The sequence below is a fragment of the Hevea brasiliensis genome, chromosome 11 (assembly GCF_030052815.1).
Source record: "Hevea brasiliensis isolate MT/VB/25A 57/8 chromosome 11, ASM3005281v1, whole genome shotgun sequence".
NCBI classification, from domain to species: domain Eukaryota; kingdom Viridiplantae; phylum Streptophyta; class Magnoliopsida; order Malpighiales; family Euphorbiaceae; genus Hevea; species Hevea brasiliensis.
The window spans coordinates 74,892,808-74,900,207 of NC_079503.1; the positions used below are offsets into that span (position 1 = coordinate 74,892,808).

General features: G+C 34.7%; 1 non-coding gene across 1 annotated transcript; it reads right to left on the reverse strand.

Annotated features, from left to right (window-relative positions):
* Positions 1-5,993: 5,993 nt before the first annotated feature.
* LOC131170814 (small nucleolar RNA R71) lies at positions 5,994-6,100 on the reverse strand. Its single transcript, XR_009141581.1, has one exon. It is a non-coding gene; the product is annotated as a small nucleolar RNA R71 (small nucleolar RNA).
* Positions 6,101-7,400: the final 1,300 nt, after the last annotated feature.

Consider the following 7,400-nt stretch of genomic DNA (forward strand, 5'->3'; position numbering starts at 1 on the left):
GTTTAGAAATGAGGAAGGAGGAACTGTAAACAATGAATGGGTTAGGGAGGGTCCAAATTCAGAGGCACAAAGATTATATAAATTGATAGAAGATGGGAAACAAGAACTATATCTGGGATGGAAGAGCTTCTCAAACTTTCCCTCACCATTCGATTGCACCTTTTCAAGTGCCTTAATGGACTAAGTAATGTGGCATTTGGTGATCTCTTAGAGTTGTTAAAAGAGGCTTTTCCTAAGGTTAAGTTGCTCAAATCTTTTAACAAAGCAAGAAAAATGGTGAAAGATTTACTGCTTGATTACCAAAAAATACTTGCATGTCCTAATGATTGCATGCTATTTTGGGATGAATATGCTAATGCCTTTATTTTCCATGTTTGTGGTACTTCTAAGTGGAAAATATATGAGAATAGCCTAGGAGATGTTGTTGCTTGTTCCTCTAATAGTCAAGATAAAATCCCACCTAAGATTCTGAGATACTTCCCTTTAACACCAAGGTTCTAAAGATTATTCATGTGTTCTGAAACAATTAATGCCATGAGATGGCATGCGATGGAGCATCCAAATGATGGAAAACTTAGGGATCTAGCTGATGGCCTAGCTTGGAAAGACTTTGATTCTCTACATGCTAATTTTTCTAAGGACCCTTGAAATGTTAGATTAGGTCTTGCTAGTGATGGATTTAATTTTTTTTGAACCATAAACATTTCTCACAGCACGTGGCCAGTTGTGCTAATCAATTACAACTTGTCACCATGGATTTGCATGAAGCCAAAACTCTTTTTCTTGCCTATGATCATTCTTGGACTAGCTTCTCCAGGAAAGGATATTGACATTTACATGCAACCACTAATTAAAGAATTAAAGGAATTATGGGAGGTTGGTGTTGAAACCTATGATTTCGCACGTAACCAAACCTTTCAATTGTGTGCAACCTTATTATGGACAATTAGTTATTTTCTAGCTTATGCCATGTTATCTGAGTGGAGCACCAAAAGGAAGTTATTAGCTTACCCTTCCTACAATTATGAAACTTGCTCTCAGTATTTAAAACATAGCAAGAAGACTTGTTATATGGGACATTGATGATTTTTGGCTAAACAACATCCATGGTGATTTGATAAGAAATCTTTCAATGGTGATGTTGAGTTGAGAGATGCACCTTTTCCTTTATCAGGAATTGAGGTTTTAGACAAGTTATCTGATTTTAGTAATGTATTTGGGAAGACACAGAAGAAAAAGTACATAGCCAGTGATGGACCATGGAGGATGAGATATATTTTCTTTAAGTTGCCATATTAGGAGCACAACCTCTTAAGACACAACCTACATGTTATGCATATAGATAAAAATATATGTGATAATGTGATTGAGACATTATTGGACATTCCAAGAAAGACAAAAGATTATCTAAATTCTCGATTGGACTTAATGGATATGGGTATACGAAAAGAGCTTCATCTTATTCAATCCAATGAGAATGGGAAAGTGAAGGTGGCTAAACCTTGTTTTTCAATGACAGCGAAAGAGAAAATGATTTTTGGCTCAGTCTTAAAGGAGGCAAAATTACCACAACAGTATGCATCAAATATTGCTCAATGTGTACAAGTTGGGGAGAAGAAGATTTCAGGGTATAAGAGTCATGATGCTCGCTTCTTGTTGCATCATTTTCTTCAAGTTGCTGTTAGAAGAGTGTAACACCCTCACTTTAGCTAGTCCATGCATTCGACTGTTCCGATGATTAATGTTGGTCCGGACAGTTGGAATGTCTGGAACTATATGTAAACTAGAGTGAGGAGTCATAAATAATTCAAATAAGTGTAAGAAAAATTAAGGAAAAATTTTAGAAATAAAATATAACAAAGTTAAATGAGCCGATGCCCCAGTGATGGATGACCCTAACGGGAAGTAGCAGTGAATTTAAGAAATTAGCTTGTAAATCATGTAAATTATAAAGTTTGAGAATTTTGATACATAAATTGAGTATGAATGGATATGTATGCAAATGAGCTGCAAGAATTGAATGTGTAATGAGATAATTATGAAAATAACTGATGAGATTTTATTGTGAAAATATTATTAAAATTTCAATCAGGTGAATAGTGAAATACGCCAAATGAATATAAAATAGGAGAAAATTCACTGATTTCTTCTTAGAAAAATAATTGATATTAAAATATAACGAGAAAAAATTATTAAAGAATAAAGTAAGATAAGATAGGGTACTCTGGCACCGAGTGTGACATGTCTTGCTCGGCTATACTGTAAACGGGTAAGGGGTGTTACAAAGAGCATTGCCCAAACTTATTGCACTTTCCTTGATTAAGTTGGTTGACTTTTTCAAAGCCATATGTAGTAAAGTTGTCGACCAAGACAATCTTGAGCAATTACAGTTACAAATTATTGAAACACTTTATCAACTTGAAAGAAATTTTAATCCATCTTTCTTTGATATAATGGTGCATTTGCCATTTGGTGAATGAAATTAAACTTGGTGGACCAGTTCATTGTCACTAGATGTTTTCTATTAAGAGAGACTTGTGTAAATTGAAGTCATTTGTTTGTAATCGGGGTCACCCAGAAGGATTTATAGCTGAAGGATATTTAGTTAACGAGTTTTTAATATTTTGCCCAAGATACATGCATGATGCTGTAAGGACAAGGTTTAGTAGACATTGGAAAAATGATCTAGTCACAAGTGAACCATCGCTTATTTTTCCTAAAGTAGGCTATCCTATTGGGGCAAAAAAGAATAGAAAAGGAAAGCCATTTATATTGGATCATCTATCGTTAACTCAAGCATATTGTTATGCTTTATTCAACTGTGAGGACAAAGATGTGGAAAAATATATAGAGTAAGACAATACTTCAATTTAATGAATATTTTTCTTTAACATTTATTCAAATTTAAGTGGGTTAGTCAATCATGGGACTGATAATTCTATTCATACATAAAGCATTAAAATTTGATTTCTAGTCGAGGGAGAGGAAATACATGGGCAAGAGCATGAAATCATAGCCAAGACTTCATTGAATGATTTCAAGAAAAAGTGATGAATGCACATGTCCCAAATCATATTATGTGGTTGGCTAAGGGTCCAAATAATGTTGCAAAAAGATATAATGGGTATTTCATTAATGGTCATCGATTTCATACTAGAAAACGCGATGCAAAATGCAAGACTCAGAATAGTGGAGTCACTTTACAAGCATTAACTCCTAGTTTTGCAAGTTCTAGAGACCAAAATCCCATTACTGAAGATGTTAATTATTATTAAGCAATTGATGAGATTATTGAAATCAATTTTTGGGATTGTTCTAGTGTTGTTTTATTCAAATGCGATTGGTCTCAAAGTGAGAAAGATGAATATGGCCTTACTTGTGTTAATATCAATAAGTTAAGCTATTTGGATGATTCATTTGTCTTGGCTTCCCAAGTGCATCAAGTTTTCTATGTGAAAGATTGATAAGTGCATAATTTATTAATTTTACTCCCATCACAATTAGTGTTTTTAGTGTGTTTTTATATTTAATTCAGTTGGTTAAAATATATTTATCATTTAGGCATATTTTTAGATAATTGTGGAATAATTGTGTTAAATAGAGAAATTTTCAGCATTTGACATTTGCTGTATTTTTCAGGTGTTTCTAAAGTTGTGGGTCTCCAATTTGAGTGCTGTTTAATCCATTGAAAATTCAAGATAGAGCAATTTAAATGATAAAGAGGGACCAAAGCACAAATCAATCTCCAAGGTTGACAAAATGAGCTATGGATCTATTACAAAAGCTCAGACTTGATGTATCATGATTAGTTTCAGTATTTATTTTGTATCTGGAGTTTTAGATGTCCAAATGAAGCAAGCCCAAGCCCAATTGAACCTTAAGAGCCACCTCTACAACTTCTATGAAGGGCTGGACGCGAGATGATGCCATTTTAATTGTCAAAAATGGCAATGAAGTCGTCACTATGGGCTAAACTATCGGTCTGAACCAGTCCCAGTTTTTGAGCCATAACTTGGGCTGTAGACCTCGGATTTGTGCAAATGAGTACCCGTTAGAATGCTAAGAAATAGGGCTACAACTTTCCTAAAGAGGGTAGAGGCAGATTCGAAAAGGAAGTTGCTGAAAATCGACCTTGATTTCAGAGACGTGAATGTAGGCGGAAAATATGTCTTTTGAATTTCAAAACTTTTCCTAGTTTGGTTCCTATCTTTGGGATCAGGTTTTTTATTATAAATATGTCTTTGGGCCGCAGCTAAGAGCATCTAATTTAGACATTCATTCTCCATAGAAGACCTTCGTTCTCCATTCTCTTTTTAGATTTCTTCTTTATTTTTCTGTAAGCCATGAATATGAGTGGCTAAGTTTTTAATTCAATTCAAGGGATTCAAGTTCTTATGTGTGATTTGTGAGACCAGGTTCTTAATTTAATTTATGTCTTTTTGATTATCTATTATTTTCTGATTTGATTATTTTTTATCTGTTAAATGATTTGCTAAAAAGGCCTATTAGTTAATTGTTTGATTTGATTAATTGCTAGTTCATCTTCATAATCCGTAATTGTTGTGTAAGATTGAACATGAGTAGCAATTAAGTTTTATTGATTATGATCCACGTTTTCGATAATAACCTAAAATTTATGCTTTATAAATTGTTGTTCAGCTTAACTACTTCCTTTTCTTAAAGCAATTATTAATTTGATGAGGATTGCTTAATACCAACTCAGTTAATAATTAGAGTCAATAAGAGTGTTGGGCCCAAATTGATGAGTACTTCGCTGTTTGGTAAATCTATGTTAAGTATTCAATAAGATATAATTATATTTCTTTTGTCTATGATCGAATCAATGCATTGGATTGAGAATTACCTTGGACTGAAGTTTGTTTAATTTGAGAGTTTCTTATTTAATTTTAGATCTTAATTTTGGATTTTTGATTTCTTCTTTAGATTGCGAATTACTGCCCCCCCCTCCCCCCAATCTTTGTTTCTTTTTCCAGTACACAAGTGCACGAAATTTAATAATTCAATCTCTAGGGTTCGACCTGGATTTACCACTTACTGCAGAAAATATTTCATAATTGGTGATTTTAGTTAATTTAATTTCTGGTGAATTTGACAATCATCAAGAATTTTGGCGCCATTACCGGGGACTGAAATTTATTTGATTTTTTGTTTTTTTTTTTGTTAGGGTATTCTGTTATTAATTTTGTTTGTGAAGTGTTGCTATTTTCAGGTTTTTGAAAAAAAAAAATTACGGTGTTAGTATTCATTAGTAGATTTTTGGTTGAATTTGGAGGGCAGCTTATACCTATTTTGAAGAAAACGACGTTCTGATCAGAACCAATGAATATGAATCTATGAGATTCATTGGCCCCACCCTCTTGAGGCCCAATTCCATTATTTTCTAGGGTTTTAAGGCATTTTTCTGTTTTTACTTTGATTTCTTTTTGTTTATGACAAGAACTTCTCAATCTGGTGAGTTGATCTTTGATCCAGAAGTAGAAAAAATAGCTAAACAGTTGAGAAAATTGGCTAAGCAAGCTAGGCAGATTCTGAGTACATCTAAAGGAGTCCAATCTCCAAGGGAGTTAAGTTCGGATTCGGATTCAGAGTCAAATTCTGAAAACGAAACCATTGCTACTAGGACTTTGAAAGAGTTGGCTGCTCCTGATCTAAATCAACAGCCTTTGTGTATTCAATACCCTGATTTAAATATTGCTTTTGAGTTAAAATCTAGACTAATCCATTTCTTGCCTAAGTTTCATGGTCTTGCAGGTGAGGATCCACATAAGCATCTAAAGGAATTTCATGCTATGTGTTCCAGCATGAAACCTCAAGGAGTTTCAGAGGATCAGATCAAGCTTCGGGCTTTCCCTTTCTCACTGGAGGGCACAGCTAAGGATTGGTTGTATTACCTTCCTTCTGGATCTATCAACTCATGGAATGGGATGAAACAGATATTTTTGGAGAAGTATTTTCCTACTTCCCATGCTGCCAATATAAGAAAAGAAATTTGTGGCATCCGACAGTACAATGGAGAGAGTTTGTATGAGTATTGGGAGAGATTTAAGAAGCTGTGTGCAAGCTGTCCCCATCATCAATAAGTGAGCAGCTGTTGATTCAGTATTTCTATGAGAGACTTCTACCAATGGACCACAGTATGATAGATGCTGCTAGTGGAGGAGCTTTGGTTGACATGACACCAAAAGAGGTAAGGAGGCTGATTGCTAACATGGCAGCAAATTCTCAGTAGTTTGGAATGAGAATGGATCACACACCTATGAAGGTTCATAAGGTAAGTACATCTAACCTTAAGAAACAGATTTCTGATTTAACTTCTTTGGTGAGGTAGTTAACTGTAGGGAAAATGCAAACTATTAAGGTATGTGGGATTTGTTTGGGTTAGGGTCATGCTACTGACATGTGTCCTGCATTACAAGAGGATGAATCAATGCAACATGCTAATGCAGTAGGACATTATGGACAGCCACAACACAGGTATGATCCCTTTTTCTATACTTATAATCCAGGATGGCGAGATCATCCCAATTTGAGTTATAGGAATCAACCGGTGCAAAACCAATACCAACAGCAGAGACAAGTGAATCAACCACCTCCCCCTCCCTTAAATCAAGGTATGTCACTTGATGAAATTGTTAAGGCTTTGGCTAACAATACCCAACAGTTTCAACAGGAGACCAGAAATAACATTCAAAATATAAAGAGGTAGATTGGTCAGTTAGCCTCATCTGTGAGTAAGCTGGAAGCTCAAGGTTCTGGAAAGCTTTCATAAAAAATAGTCATAAACCCCAGAGAAAATGCGAGTGCGATACTATTGCGGAATGGGAAAGAAGTTGATAATCAGACTCCACATGAGCCAATGAAAAAGAAAAAGCAAGGAGCAAAAGAGTCTGAAGTTCCTGAAGTTGAGGTAAATACTGAACCTAACTTAAATAAGGTTAACAATTTTGTTCTTCCTCCATTCCCATGCAGGTTGGCTAAGACTAAGAAAGAGCAACAAGAAAAAGAAATTTTACAGACTTTCAGAAAGGTGGAGGTGAATATACCTTTACTTGATGCGATCAAACAAGTTCTCAAGTATGCTAAATTCCTTAAGGAATTATGCACTACAAAGCTCAAGTTGAGGAATAATGAGAAGATCAGTGTGTGGGAAAATGTGTCAGCATTAATTCAGCGAAAATTACCGCCTAAGTGTAAGGATCCAGGTTCATTTTCTATTCCTTGCAGAATAGGTGATTCTAAATTTGAAAATGCAATGGCAGATTTAGGAGCAGCTATTAATGTTATGTCAAATTCAGTTTTTCAAACTTTAAATTTGGGTCCTTTGAAAGAAACCAGTGTCATTATTCAGTTAGTTGATCGTTCTAATGCTTACCCATTGG